This window comes from Solea solea, chromosome 9, assembly GCF_958295425.1.
Source record: "Solea solea chromosome 9, fSolSol10.1, whole genome shotgun sequence".
Lineage (NCBI taxonomy): Eukaryota > Metazoa > Chordata > Actinopteri > Pleuronectiformes > Soleidae > Solea > Solea solea.
This window is the reverse complement of record NC_081142.1, coordinates 18,000,358-18,016,539: the sequence shown is the minus strand read 5'-3', so window position 1 is coordinate 18,016,539 and position 16,182 is coordinate 18,000,358. Positions and strand designations below refer to the sequence as shown.

Sequence of the window (16,182 nt, the reverse complement as noted above, 5' to 3'; positions counted from 1 at the left end):
ACACCCCAAAGGTAACATTGGTTGTCTTTCACAGTCATAAATGTCTTATGGACAGCTTCCCAACAGCTCTTACTTCATTACCCAAACCGAAATAGTCAGTTTAGAATTACGACAATGTGAATCGAGACATTCAAAAAACAAAACAAAACACACAGTGTGAGTGCACTCCGTTGCTTAGCGAGGGTGCCTGCAATGTAGGGGTGCTGTGCTTGTGTGTGCATGTGTGAATAACAATGAGGGGGGAAATGGTAGGATAGCATCTGTGAAAGCCTCTTGTCATTTCATATTAGAGTCACTCCACTCGGCTCGCTGGTGCTAATGGTCACCACGGCCTCATTTTAGTGACCGGGACATTGATAGAAAAGATTGGTGCCGCTACCTCCAGCCATTGTGTTTCATTGGTGCTGGATGTGTCCACATTAGTACACTTGTCAGTGTCGGAACCCTTTCTCACACTCAGACTGTGACATTTGTCACATTTGATTCATGGGTAGCAGTGGTCGGGGTTGTTTTCTGTCGTCTGTCCCATGGGAGAATGAGGAACTGGCTGGTGCACACACACACAGAGGGGCGCATAAATAACAGGGTTGCACAGACCTGTACAGGCCTGTAGAAATCACACGGTGATGCCAATGACTGCATATTGTCTCAGGCAGAATTAAAAGTGATTTAGCTGATTCGTAGTTAAATTCAGTTATCTTTTGGATTTTGCATTGCTTTTTTTTTTTTTTAATTGCTGTATGAGTCACAGCGTGGTGGCCTGCAGGATGCGCCGTAAAAAAAAAAAGGATATTCAAGAGGATATTTCACACTGAAGTGAGAATGAATGCTCTGCAGTACCACGATCGATGTTTCTGGGCTGTTTGTTTTTTGCCCACAGAAAAAGGAGTGTTTTTCCAGGGTGTTTGTATTTCATCTCCAATCACAGAAGCACCTGATCATGTAATGTAGTGTTTGGCTGCTTTCCAGAATGTTCTGTTTGATGTCTGCAGACAGCTTGCTGCTCAGGTGACTGAGTTACTATTGTGATTTGATTTCCTGTTCATGTATTTTGTGCATTTTTGATTTGTGATGAAAGAGTCATATATCAGGGCAAAAGTGCTTTCTCCTTCTCTCAGTTATATCACTCTGCATGGAGCTGCGTCTGGCTTCATTTCGTATCTTGGCAACACAGTAAGACATTATGCAGTTACAGGTTGTTGCATGTAGCAATAGTGGCTGTTAATCTGCAATAAGAAAAATAAAATACAATGTCAACTTTGACCTTTTTCTTTTTTTATTTCTGTTTTGTGAGAGCATTACAATACAGTAATTACTTTCATTTCAAATAACATACAATGGTATTTCCGCCACTCACAATCAAAATCTTTGTATACAAACCAAGAAACAAAATACAGAAAGTCAAATGAAAGTATACTTGAGAACTCGAACTAATTGGGAAAGATAGACGTATATAAAAGAGCAAATATTTTTTATATGTCCACTCCCTGGTGGACATTTCTTGTCCACCAGGGTTTAATAAATAAAATAAAACAATACACACTAGTCGTTAGGCCAAATAAAACATTCAAAAATAAAGCATAAAACTAACATTACAGGATCGATCATCCATTCAATACTTCTGTCTGTTCAAAACTAACATATCTTACCCATTTGGCCCACAATTCGATAAATATGTTTTTCTGTAGGCGAATGGAGAAGGTAATCTGTTCCATGAGGTAAATGTCGCTTACTATACTTATCCACTCCTGTATTGGGGGCGGATCAGGCAGAAGCCAACGCCTTGTCAGTGCTTTTTTACCAGCGGTTATAAAAATACGAAATAAATATTCATCAGCTTGTCTGACCTGTGAATCCGAATTTCCTAAAAATAATGTAGAAAACTGCATAGGTAGATTAGTATTAAACACGGTGCCTAATACTTTGTGAAGCTCTGTCCAGAAGGATTTAACTACTATTCCCAAAAGATATGCCAATGATTGGCTTCCCGGTGCCAACTTTGACCTTTTTCTTGGTGAATGATTAATGAGAATGTTCTCCTTGACTGTCACCCAGTTTAGCATTGTTCACTGTTCATTGATTGAATGGTAACACAGGTTATAGTTGAATTACAGCTAAATTGCATTGTGATTCATGTTGGGCCAAAACATATGCCGTGATATTATCACTATATTATCACAGCCTTGTCATGGTTTTTGTTGTTGTTGATCTGTTGGGGCTTCATGAACAGAAACTATGTAATATTATTGTTTCTTTGCTGCATCCTCCATCTGGACTTAGACTCTCAGACTTTTCCAGGGAGCTCCTTTGTGTTTTCAGTCATACATTTAACCAGTTTGCAGCCGTCTTGCTTTACTAGCACAATGTTGCTGTGACCTCCACCTGTCGTGACCTTAAACAAATCACTTCCTGTGTGCAGGAACACAGAGAGAACATCTCTCATTTACCACTGATGAAAAAATGAAGGCGTATTATCATTGGCACTGTTTCCTCCAGACATTTCAGAAGCCTTACACACCAACTAGGTATCAGCACAAGGTATGTATCTAATGCTGTGAGAGAATTATTATCAGGAGTAGTACACACTTTCCCTGGAAACATTGAATCACCCCGTTTGACTTTTCTATCTCCTGCCTGGATTTGTCCACTTCTGTTCTCGACATTGATACTCATATCTTTAGTCCTGGTTTTCTGCCAAGAATAATGAAGCAATCTTCAATTCTTCAAATTATATGTTACTAAAGCAGTTATAGATACAGTATGTTCTGACAGGAGTTGGACTCTGCTCAGGTCCGTTGGTTTATCAGAGGGGGAAAAAAAAAATGTTGTGAACTTTTGCCTAAAATCTCTCACTCATAAACTGTAAACAGCACGTGTGCAATACGGATAAATGAATGCGATATGAGAGGTGTCTTTATTTGTGTTTAAAGCACTCTTTTTTTTATACAACACATCATTTTCTTCTTCTTTTTGTCTATTTCCTCCTCCCGCCGACCCCGCTTTCCGACTTCTGTTCCTTCCTTCCGTCCTGTCTGATAATTTCATTGCAGGGAAGATTGACTACTCAGTCCACACAATTCGATTTGTTCTCTCTGTGCTGCTAAAGGTTAATACGTCCATTGCTTTTTGCAACTGATTTAATGTCTCATAAAGGTTGGTTTTTCAACTCAAAGAGACACCGGGATATGGAATTTAACTTTAGAAGGTTGCAGGAGTCCTGTCTATTAGGCTGCGGCTTAAAATCTTTATTATTAGAGGAAATACTCGTCTAAATGCGCTGCCTCATCATGTTCTTAAGACGGAGCGATTTCTAAAATCACTCCAATAATAATCCCGCCCAAAGTCAAGAATTCCATAATACTGAGCACAGAGCTTGCTGCAGACCTACAGGTAGTCTGAGAACCTTCATTTCTTACCAGAATGTGAAATGGTTTCTTGATTGATTAAGCTGCTGATAATATTCTCAGAATATCCAGAGTGGGATCAGGGTTCAAGTTTACCTGAATGTTAAAAATGATGGAATACTGTGAACTCTGGCTGGTTTCACACTGGTGAAGAACATTTCCGGGGTCATGATAGGGGTCATTTGTGTTTAGTCTGTCAAGTTCGGTGTTACATTACTCAATGTCTGTTGATTTAAAGCGTGCAGTGAACTCTATGCTCATTTTTGCAGAAGCTTTTCCTGCCACCATGGTCATGTAAACAAAGTGAGTCACATGACATCCAGAGCGCTAGGTGGGGTGGGTCGAAATATCAATTTGGTGATTATATCGTTGTACTTCCTCGTGCAATATGATAATCAATATGCCAGGACAAAAATGTAATATTTGAATGAACAAATTAATTAAAGTTAACAGTTCCTGCCAGTTTCATTCTCCGGGCATCGCTGTTCAAATCAATGAGGGAAACCTGGGCTGAAGTTACCTGGGAAAAGAAGAGGGAGTTTACAGCAGGATAATGGCAGAGAAAGCAACGTTAAGAGATGCTCCATTCACGTTCAATACATAGACTTCATGCACTTTCTTCTCTATGTGGTGAATAAATAGAGAAATCCTTCCACATTCTCCTTTGCTTCAACTGTTTTATTCGAAGCAAAAAAGACCCAGGATCAGAACAAATGAACTGAGCTGAACTTTGACATAATCAACTGTATGAACTCACATTGAAGTGATTACTGAACTTGTCACCTTTTGCTGGTCCTGCTCAGACAAATGCTTGGTTCATTCAACACACCAGAGAGGAGTGAAGAGTGAAGGCGATTATCTCCTTAAGTAAATCATCTTTTGTAAAAGGATAATTCTAACCTTACTCGGCTTGTACGGACACAGGTTGAGACTGCGTGACTTAGTCCCAGTAAAGCAAATGCAGGGATTATTTTTCACACAGTATATACGGTTAGAAAATGGTGGCTGAGAACAATGTGGGAAAAGTACAACTGTGGGGGAATCGACTGTGGAGTAAAGAATGAAAAACAGTTTCTTTCAAGTATTATGTTCTGAATATTTTTGGCATGTCTAAGATATGGCCCGATGACACACCTCCCATAAAAACCCTCAGCTTGCTTTGTCAGTGGTTTACTCATTCACATCATAGTCTTACTCTTACTCTTAAGTAATACTCATTCATGACGCAAACACTGTCATGCACACAATATAATTAGTTTCCCTTTTGAATCTGTTTCAAATCTGACTCTGTGAAACAGAACAGTTACAGTAGCCTGATTGTGACAATTGAAAGTGGCCTTTAAATGTCCAGTATGTAATGTTTAGAGCAATTTAATGGCAGATTGTAAATATACTAATCATAAGAATGTTTGTATTATTTTATAATCGCTTTGAAATTAGAATTGTTCAGGTTTTATGACCTAGTAATAAGCCTTTTATATGCACGACAGCAGCACAAGCAGACAAACAAGACAGAACAAGCATTCTTCATTGTAAAGTGGATGCTCATTCAAACATACTAAAACCACCTTTCTGATTTGTAAAATTCACAGGACACAGGAAGAGACGTCCCACAAGAGTCAAGCCGAGCAATGTTGATCTGTAGATCAGTTAAAAGGACTTAACAATCCTAAAAACGTGGGTTAATCTCCAACACTTACCAGGGAAATGTCTAAAATCTCAATATCTAACAGAGGAGTCTGGAGTATTTAGCGACAGCGAGCTGCATCACAAACCCTGCCGCTGTGTTTCAGTCCAGTGACTGTGTCAGTCTGTGCTTCGGTCATGGAGGAAGTACTGAACAAATAGTTTGAATTAACCAATTCTAATGAAAACACTAGTCACTCGTTTTTGTGTATCACGCGTAAAACAAAGTCACCGCAGTTTCATGCAGCTGTGCAGTAATGACTCCGCCCACATTGAATAGGTGCTATTTTGTAGTGGAAACGCAAACTAAACCGTGCCGTGCCGTGCCGTGCCGTGCCGTGCCGAGGCGAGCCGGGATCATAGTGGAAAAGGGCCATAATTCTTACACGCTGGACCTTTAAACACTTGGAAAAGTTCTAAACAGCAGAAAATAGCCTGTTTCACCCCTGAGGAGTTTGATGACTCAACCTTTTTTTCGTAAGTGCCAGTCACTGCTTACTGTACCTCTTATAATTCTATACTGCTGTGAGCTGTTACTGTAAGCAAAACGTCTAGGAAATAGTGGTCATTAAAGAGGTGCTAAAATAAGTCATAACAAGTGTGAAGGGCTTAGGTGTCAGTCTGGAGGCAGGATGGAAACTCCTGCTCCACAGACACAATATTTAGGTCATGTTTTTACAGACGTAATATTTAGGTTCAGTCCTTCCAGTTTATGTGTCCATGCTGGCCCCTTTCCGGTCGTGCCTCACAGAGCTGCTTCCAAACTAACACCAGACAGCACAGAAGCCTTGTTTTGACTAGACAAGCCACAGATGCAGATTCCTTGCCGTCATCTCCACTCTTATATGACTTCCCTAACGGAACCAACCTGGTTTCTCTCAGGGAGGCTTGACATCCGCGTGTGAACAGGGGAGGCGGATGAGACACCTGGAAACTGCTAGCAGTATGTGGACGAGGGTCAATGTGCCTTCCCCAACTGTCTGTCACATTCCTACCACATTCAACCTGCCCTTCCCTTCACTGTTTGTCTGTCTGACTCCTCGTCTCATAGGCCTCTCCGTCCCTCTGTCTCTTATTCACTCTCCCACAGACGATAGTGTCCAAGCGCAAGGTTTCCTAAGGTTTTCAGATGAACCTGCTTGCGTTTACAGCCTGAGGTTTGGCAATGACGTTACGACGATGGACTTAATATAGATGATCTGCCATCTGAGAAATATACTGTTGGTTAGCCTTTTTTTCAGTATGGGTAATAAAAATATTTACAGCAACAATAATATCAATAGTAAATGTCTTTGCTGCCAAGATGTTCTGGCTTGAAAATGTAAGTCACTCACATTGAAAACACATGGACAACCACCAGTGAAATAAAAATCCATTCCAATAATCACTTTTGCAGTAAAGTGGACATTCCAACCTAGTTTCTCATGCTCTCAGTAGATGTTTGTTTGTGTTATTAAGTATTTTAAAGGATGCAACTCTAAAAGCTGTAAACAAATAGGCCAGGAGCTGGTAGCACTGGCTGTTCTCAGGTTTGTGCACAATTGTTTAATTACTTTAAAGGAATACTTTTGCTTTTAGCTTTGTATTACTAGAATAAGGGTAGTATTTTTATTTTTTATTTTTTTAATTGTGCTTAATTGTGCCCAACCTCAGTTTCCCCCGAGTTGAGAAATATCTTCATTCCTTTCTTTGTTACGTGCCCACCAGTGACACTTGGTCCTGTTAGCGTAACTGTTAGCAAAGATGGCAGACACTGTTTACATTCTGGGAATGAGGTCCCGTCTCTCTACGAGTGGGTCTAAAAAGTGCGGAATTAGCGTCAGTAGTTAGTTAGTTAGTTGGTTAGTTAGTTGTTAGCAAATATTAAGGCTCAGTAACTGTTGTGTCGCTAGTGGAACTAAGTGACAAAGACAACTTTAGCTTGTTTATATAGTTTAAGGAGCAATTATACTTCTTTAGGAGATTTCATTTTACAAGAATAAGGCAACAGACCACAAATAACAAAACTTACTAATGTAGGCTAAATGGCAAAATAGTTTCAGTTATATAATCCCACATTTCTAACTCTTAGTTAAACTTTATGAGTGTACAAATCTGAAACTGATGGTGCCGTTTCCTGGTAACTGATTAACAAGTGACTCTCAGTGTTGTTTGTTTCTAGCGTGGTGAGGTTTATACAAACTAAATTGTGGTGATATATGAAAATACACAATTTCTTTGCCTTATTGTCATCATCACAGTGTGGTATCTATGGGTTTGGCCAACACGTGCCAGGACTTTCTCCTTTGTGTTGTGTGAAGACCGCGCTGCATAAACAGAGCAGACAGCGCTCTCCACACCCTGCTGTCACCTTCAAAACCCTGCCCCCGTTGTGCTGGTCTGGGCTCATCCACCTCAGCCCTTCCAAGCCAGCGCTGTGCAGCTGCCTGCAAGACTGCTGCGGGAGGACTTATGAACAGGAACTCCTCTCAGCTTCGCAGAATGACCGGGTCACGCTCAGCCGTCACCGTGGGTGTGTGAATGTCTGGTTTGGTATGTGAGACTGAGCAGTGGAAGACAGGAAGTGGGCCAGGCATTGGCGGAGTTGAGAAAAGTCGTGCTGAGGTCAGCGAGGACGCGGCAGAAGCCGAGACAAAACCCCATTTTTCCACTTGAATGTTTTGGGGTTAGACGTTCCCTTTCATTTCATAAAAATGTCATCTTTTATCTGTCAGCCTGAGTCACCTGAGAATAGATGCACACTAAAGTTAACTTGGAGGAAATGCGGGGGATTTTGTGGAGACTTTGCTCCCTGAGAATATTTTACTTTGTATATACTTTGAATTAAAAGAAATATATTGAATGCCATGATTACAAAAAATAAATATAAATGCCAAGGATTTACACAGGCCTAAGACATTCCTGAGGCGGCTGCTTGGTAATGTTTAACCAGTTATTGGGATTGAGCCTTGTTTGGAGACCCTTTGCCCGCTTTGTTATTCCATCATGTATGAGGGACGGCCTCGTTGACCTTTGCCCCTGCGAGCGTTGATGAAAGTAAAGGTGTAAACCGATAACTCCCTCAAGCACTTGAAGACATACCGATTCTCAGCTTAAAAAAATAACACTGACTTTTTTTTGGTTTGGACAAGCTCTTATCAAAACACGGAGAAGAACTCTGAAGGCTCAGTTAATTTGTATGGTTTTCTTTGAGGACGCCGGCCACATGTCAACAGATTTCAACAGAACTGACGGATATTTAAAAGGCAGCTTATGCAACACATGTTGTTAATATGTACAAATCATGCATGTAATGAAGTACTAGCAGACAAACGTGGTCATGCCTTGATGTCATCTGCCACATTTTTATTGTGAACAGCAAAAGTCAGCGACGACTATTTGGAAAACTGCACATCTTTGTGTTTTCTAATAGTCTCTCTCTCCTCTTCTTTTCCTCTGTCACTCATTGACTTCTCAGTCTCACCCTTACCTTTTGTTACCCCTCTTAAAAAAACAACAACTTCACCCAGACAGATACTAACTGTCAACAGCAGATTTGTCTGTTACAGGAGTTCATCTTGCAGCCTCTACACATGGGTCTATCTGGCAGATATGAATTTAATGCTTGGTTTTCTTTGGAGCCCCTGAGCAACAAAAGTCTTAACATCCTTCATTTTATCTCAAGGCCTGTTGATGGGTTTTGGCTGCCACCACTGCTAGTAAAAGTGAGTTATACCTGCATCTGAGCAAACAGCGTTCAAAAGCACCGAGATGGCGGCAAATGCTGTGATTCAGTACTGATACATACTGTATATTAATATTACAGCACTTGATAATCAACTCATTTGATTCGTTGACTGATTTACGCTTACAACCGCAGTTTGTCCCGTTGTGGAGAGTCTTGAACAACAATTATATAACTTTCATTGTGAGTTAGAGGGAGGACCCATTTTACTGGAATCCACACACTTAACGCGCTGTGTTTTACCGATGACAGACAGAGAAAAGCTATGTTGACAGGTTGCTATGGGATGTGGAGTGTTTCCAGCTGATTTTTCTTCACCCCTCTTTCATGTGAAATGCAGCTGATGCTGAGGTTCAGATTTCACATGCCGTATAAAAGCACAATTTATCTAAATTAACCCAATAAAGAGGCCCGAGAGCGCAATGGAAATGTTGAATATGAAGAAAAAACCATGAAACACTACAGGTGTGAGCCTGTACTTTTAATTATCACCATTTGGCATCGTAAATTGACAGGATATCAAAGAAACACGCAATTACATTACTTTAATTTGCCTTTTTTTCCCAATGAGCTCATCTTAGCTGGAACTAAAATGTGATTGTGAACAATCATGTAGCGAGTATCATTGGTTGAAGCTGGGTTTGGCACGGTGTGTCTGTGTGAAACAGAGCAGTGCTCCAGGTGATCTGGAGGTACATCAAGAGTGAAGTAAGTGAAGAAATATTGCACATGATCAATTATATCATTACGAGGGGAAACAAAGAGCACAAGCAATGAGATGAAAACTATACCGTTAAAGGATTTCTAACTAGTTGAAAGTAACACTCAGGTCATCTCTGAGCAATCTGCCTCACAGAATATGAGGAAATATTGCTGCAAAGTACTTAAAGGGGCCCCGGTTTTGTATTTACATGTCAAGATTAGATCTGGTGTCACACGACGACACACTGCAACGACGCAGACAGCATCAGTTTCCAACACACATCTGAAACAGTCCATCCTTTCACACTCTTTTAATCATCTACAGTCTCTGCAAAAAAAAAAGGCCAAAAACAAATACACGAAGCACCGACCTATAGTGAATTGCACATGGACGTTATAAATTCAACGCAGTAAAAACCTTCTCATGCATGTCCCCACCCCATTCCTATCTTTCATTTTATTAATATGAGCAGCAGGCTGACACACAGTTACAGTTTCATGTCTGGTTGTTGGACGGCGTCCTAGGAGGACAAGCTAAAGCAAGGCTCAGTCATATTTCCTCGACGCCTCTCGAGCATTGCCCAGACAAAGGCCTCGTTTTCACATCTGCGCGACTCCCACAACACAAAGCCAATATTGTTTCAGAATTATCCCTGTGACTGAAACATGAAGTGATTTGTCTTTGCAGCACGCTTTACTTTATACGCCGCTCCCGCCAGTTGCCGTCTTGTTTTCCCGACTATTTCTTTTACTCTTTTTGTATTTATTGACATATTAACTCATCACATTACTCATCGGGGCCTTTGATGCACACCTCTCATGTCACAGCATGTGTGTGCATGAACTTCTGCTCTATAACTCATTGGGAAGGCCGACTTATCAGGCTTTGGTGATAAGTGATATGACTAAAATGCTGTTTATCGTACAGAACCGGCCTCTCTGAGAGTTTGTCTATGCTCCACCATCTAGTCTGACTAATACTATTCACAGAGAAGCTATTAGCCAAGCTCACATTCATCTACATCTCACTATCAGATAGAATCTAACAGCGATTGAATCTTGGCAAACGTACTTAATGACTCGTAGCTGCTTAATAATATTACATGTTGTCCCATTGTAGCTGTGCTTTTTCAATGTCGAACATGGTTTTATTGCCTTAGGGGACAACACTATTGGACTCTTTGATCACTGAGCACTTTGAATGGGGTAGGATTAACTAAAGCCCAACTATCAACCCAGTGATTTAGATGATTTTCTAAGACACAGTAACATTTGTCATGGAATGAATTTCATTTGTACAGAGACTCGCTTCCGAGGAAGCGTTGAGCTGTTGCTGAGGGGAGGTTGGACTTTTCACGGTCACATTGGCGGTTAAAGGTTCAGATTTTGCTCGAAAAAATTTTGTAAATTTGTTTTTGGTAGTTCACAGCCTCTGCTAAATTCCATAATTTGTCGCTTAACACTTGGTAACCTTTGCAGACACTGACTGATCTCATTGGCTTACAGCTTACCAGAAATAGGCTGATTCATTGAAAACCAGGAAGACACTGCATTCAGACACATCTGTACAGTCTAACTGGTTAAAATCCCGATTTTGTTCTTGCAAACATCAGTATTTGTTTGCATAAACGCTGTAGACACCTGATCCAATCATATGTAGTTACAGAAAAAGCACCCAGTGTGCCAACCGTGTGTGTGTGTGTGTGTGTGTGTGTGTGTGTATCCATTCATTCGTAAATACGGGAGGTGAGCCTCCGGTGTCGAGTTTCCAGTGTGAGGATGACAGTATTTGTCGACTGGGTGCCACAATGTTCTTCGAGCATCAGGAGGAGGCTGGACGCTGACGCTGACGGGGATGGTGCTCATCTGCTGCATCTTTAGCACCGATGTGTAATTTGTGCATGTGTGCACGCTACTGTAGTGCGTCAGTTACATATCGTATTTATGCTGCTGACATCAAGCGACCTTAAAATGTTGAGTGAGGAGCCTCAGACGTCAGTAATACCGGATCTGAATGGATTTCTATTCACAGTGCACATAATCACATTTTGATAACTAGTCTTGTCGCGTTAATGTCTGTGTTACTCTGTCGACAGTTCACGTTGAAATGACACAAGCAAAAACCTACATTTGATTCACTTTAACGTAGTCTTCTCCGCTCATTCTGCTGCTCAAAGTTTCACACTTAAGGCTTTGTTTATTTGCGATGTCACTTCACAACGGTGAACTTGCACCGTGTTGATATGTGTGGTAATTATGGTGATTCACTTGCACGTCTGCACGTTGGCGCACATGATGAGTGGTTTACAGTACAGCCACTTAATGTGGGTCTGACAGTCCTGCCAACACCACTGATGTCATACTATATTTATCTCACTCTCACTGATGCTCAGACCTGAAGGAGGCATCTTGGTCATTATAATAATCACTTATTAACAACATTTAATATCCCTTGGCGATAAATGAAGCACCATGTAAGTTTTCACACGTGTATAAGCGTCTGTGTCTGCCTGAGCATGAGAACGTGAGAGAGGTCGGGAGGGGCAGGGCAGGGCAGGGCAGGGCAGGTATCGGGGCTGGGCAGGGAAGGGAAGGGAGGTGTATGTTCCCTTCCCTGTCTGCTCTCGGCCGTCACAGTGTGGTGTGATGTCCGCTCTTCGCCTGTTCTCACGCCAAGGATCATACTGAAAACACACACTTCTTCTCTGCCGGCCAGTCACGCACAGCAGAGACGACACTACTTCAGTGATTGGAAAAAAATGATTAATAAAATAAGTGATTTATTTACTAATTACAGCCTCTCAAATGTGCCAATTTGCTTTTTCCTTGATGTCATGAAGTGCATGTTTTTGAGGTTTGGACAGGGGATCATTTAATGAAATCTCTACTGTGAATTTACAGTGTAGACTAACAGTATAATAGAGGTAGTGTGCAACTTTTAAGTATCAATAAGTGTCCATTATGGCGTGTTCTGTTCTGAACGGTTCAGGACATATAGGTGGAGCTAGACCCAAGACAGTCAGCTGATTGGGTGACAGGAAAGCGTCACTCCCTTGTGACCAGTGTTTCTTCGTCTTCTTCGCCCACAGAGCTTGACGTCAACAGCCACAAACCGAGCTGAGAAAAAACGAGCTGTCTGTTGTGATGCGTTCGATGTCATTGTTTGTTATCGCTGACACGGCGATCGGGCACTAGCTTTACCGTTCCAAACCGTATCATACTATACCAAACCGAACTGCACCATGATGGAAACGGCGACATTTCCATGCTGCACACAGGAAATGATGTGTTTAATATCAGGACAAATGGAGGCAACAGCAGCATTGCGCTAGTAAAGCAGGACTGGCTGGTATTCCAATGTTTTAAATGATACCCAGTACATTTTGACTGAACATTTAAAGAAGCACCGAGCAACAGTTTATAGAATCCATTATCAGATGCAGAATAAACAGATGCAGAATAATAACATAGAAATAATCTCCAAAATTACACTTTGCAGCTTTAAAAAGCACTTAAAGACACGTAACACTAACACAACACGCATCTGTCTTCTATCTAGCTTCTATCTTAAAGTGTATGTTGCTTTTATGGGCTAAACAGCTCGTTCACTAGTCTTCTTTTCACACTCTCTCTCACACAGACATTCAATTATTTTCCACTGTCACTAGCCGGAGGACTCAGAACTTATTAATATCTTTCGTCTTCCATTATGTCAAATAAAGAGTATGAAATGGTCCTATTCATTCAATTATTCACTGTTGACTTTTCCACCATTATTTTCCTGAAGAGACATTTTTCTAAGTAACAAAGCAGATGATAAATGAGGTCCAGACTTAGACGTCACTTTTGAGGGAAGTCTGTCAAAGTCAAAGAGAGACTTTTTCTGCCAATTGTTTTTTTTCATGTTGACGTCTTAGCGTACAGCAGTCAGGGTTGTTTACGAGATAATGATAAATGATGGGAACTGTGCTGCTCAGCTGCTCCTCAACAGTCATGTTTAATGTTTATTGAATTCTCTGAAGCAAATTGTATAATCTGTATCAATTTAGTCTCCGATATTGATCCTTTTAGCTGCAGACCGTGACTCATGAATATGCCTGGCTGTGCATCCCAGTGAAAACCCGGCAGCACTGGATAAGGGCACTTATAGTATCACGCTCCACAAATTGCCATATACATCAATACAGCGTGTATAAGTTATGTCAGTAAACACCTGGTTTTTGTAATGAACCTCTTACCTCACATCTGTGTGGTTAACTTTAAAAAAAAAGATTGGTCGTGGTGTTTATATGTTTCGTTTTATGAAAACAGACAATTGAGCTTCACTCCCATAGATGGATAAACATCACATGTTACACAGCAGGTGGATGTTGTATATACAGTGTGTGTGTGTGTGGGGTATTGAAGTTCAGAGGCGTGAAAATGGTTACTTTGAGGTAACAGCATGACTGGTGTTCGTTACATAAGACCCCCGCTTTCCATTGTGTGGCTGTGTTTATTTAGTTTTCCAGCCTGCGCTTCGGTAAAGAGGTGAATCTCGTTCACAGACTCGGGAGGATACACAGGCCTAAAAGGTGGAGCAGATGAAGTATTTTGTTGGCACTGCTGTTGGAAAAAAGACCTCAACAGTGTTGGGAAACACTCATGGGACTGCACGGGGAGGTGCAACATAGATTTTTCTTTTTTTTCATTCATGTAGGGAATGTTATGCTAGTGCTTTCACTCATTATAATGTATCTTCACTGGCTTGCAATTCACTTGCTGGTGTCGAATACCTGTCTGTCATGTTCAGTATTGTCTGTTTGAAGTCGTGTGTTTATGCAGACTCCCTGATAAAATGTTATGATAAAAAATGTTGCTCGAGGCTCGCGGTTGGCGGTTTTTCTTTGGAACAATTGGCTCACGTTCATTGAAAAGTGCGCGCGGCACCGTAAAATACAACTTTTTTTTTATTTTAAGAATTGTTTGATTTGAGCAGAAGCCCTAAGGAAACCCAGGTGCTCCACTGAGCTTCTGTGAATACATATTTCTACATAAACGTAACACAGAATCTGCAAGTCCCCATCAGTTCCCCATTTACTGGATGAAGAATAACTTTTTACATTGCCAGGCATCAAATCCCAATCGTTGCCAGCGAGCATGTTTTGGTTGTAATCACCTAGCAACAAAATGCAGTTACAGGAAGTAAAAATTTAATGACTGCAGGGCTCAAAAGCGTTCCATTTCCCTCAGCTTTTTTAATGCATGTCTGTGGCCCTTGTCCACCCTTGGCAGCCCAGAGAGGTCAGTGTTTGGAGTGTTGGGGAAATCGGTTCTGACAGAATGACAAGCTTCTCCGCTTCTTAGCGCTCACCATAAACTCATCTAATTGCTGCGGGGCTGCAAACCCACAATAAGAGCTCATCCACTGAGGCTCCACAGCCGCAGGAGGCTCCGGCAGACTTCCGGAAAACTGGGAGGTGTAGAAAAGACTCCCACGTGTGCGCACACACACACACACACAGATGCCGAGGTTGTAAGTTTATCTCTTACAAATTAGGTTTTTTCGTTCATAGATACACCCCACGCTTGCTATTGGTTGACGCTGTGCTGGCCTTTCCCTTAGCAAATGTTCGATAGCAGAATGTGAAAAAAGAAAAAAGGCATGGGTCTCCCTCTCAGTTCATGTGTGTTTATGCATACCATTGTAGCTTAGTCATAAGATCACTATAGTAATAAGAAGCACTGGGTGGAAGCGTAATCACAGGTCAGGTCAGGAGGTAAAGTGATGAACTGGAATCCTGTTGACCAGCAGAGGAAGTGGGTAGGAGACCGGATCAGAACATCACCAGCACCACAGGAAGCCTCATCTCCAGCATCAGCTTTTATAAGTCACCCCGTTATCTCAACACTAGCCACTAAATGTGCCACAGCTATAGCATTATTTGTAATAATGTGTGAAATCTTAAACATTTTAGGCATGATTTCATTGAGTAATAAACCAATGAAAGAACCACCAATTTCCTGGAGCCTCGAGTGTAAAATAAAGAAAAACACAGGAGTCAAACGTGCTGTAATAGCACCAGAAGAATTTACAGAGACACGCTTAATCATTTTGGTGGTTACTGGGGCTGCAACCAACGAATGTGTCTGTTTTGTTTACACTTTTACTTGACTGCTAACTTTAGTGAATAATCAATCACCAAAGATCTTGTTAATTAACTCTGTCAGTCCACCACACAATAAATCAGACGTGTCAATTGCGTGATACTTGGCCCAGTGACATGTTAGAGGATTAGAAAAAGCAAAGCCTGACAAAATGTATGGTTGTATAAGATATCGAGTCGTAGCACCCTCAGTCACTGTTAGAGGAGATTTGTCAATGACATAAAAGGTGGTGATGACGCAGGTTGCCGGAAGGCTAATATGTTCTGAAAGGCTAAATTGGGCTTGTGATTGTTTGCCTTATCACAGGATGCACAATTCTCTACAGAGGTTGAATGATGGCCAAATAGCTGCAGTAATGTTTTGGAGATGGCACAATGTCTTGCAGATGCCAGGGTCATTAACGGCAGAGCCATTAGGCAGAATCTACCATCTTTCCCTCCGCCGTAATGGGTCCTTTTCCCTTTTGACGCACTCGGCTGCAAATGTTAAAGGACATGGGAAACATTTGGTCAAATGCAC

At 41.3% G+C, this 16,182-nt stretch overlaps 1 protein-coding gene across 2 annotated transcripts in view; it reads left to right on the top strand.

Moving 5' to 3' along the window:
* The window catches only part of ddah1 (dimethylarginine dimethylaminohydrolase 1), a 68,846-nt gene that overhangs the window by 7,760 nt on the left and 44,904 nt on the right, over positions 1–16,182 (top strand). The gene's annotated exons all lie outside the window — the stretch shown is intronic.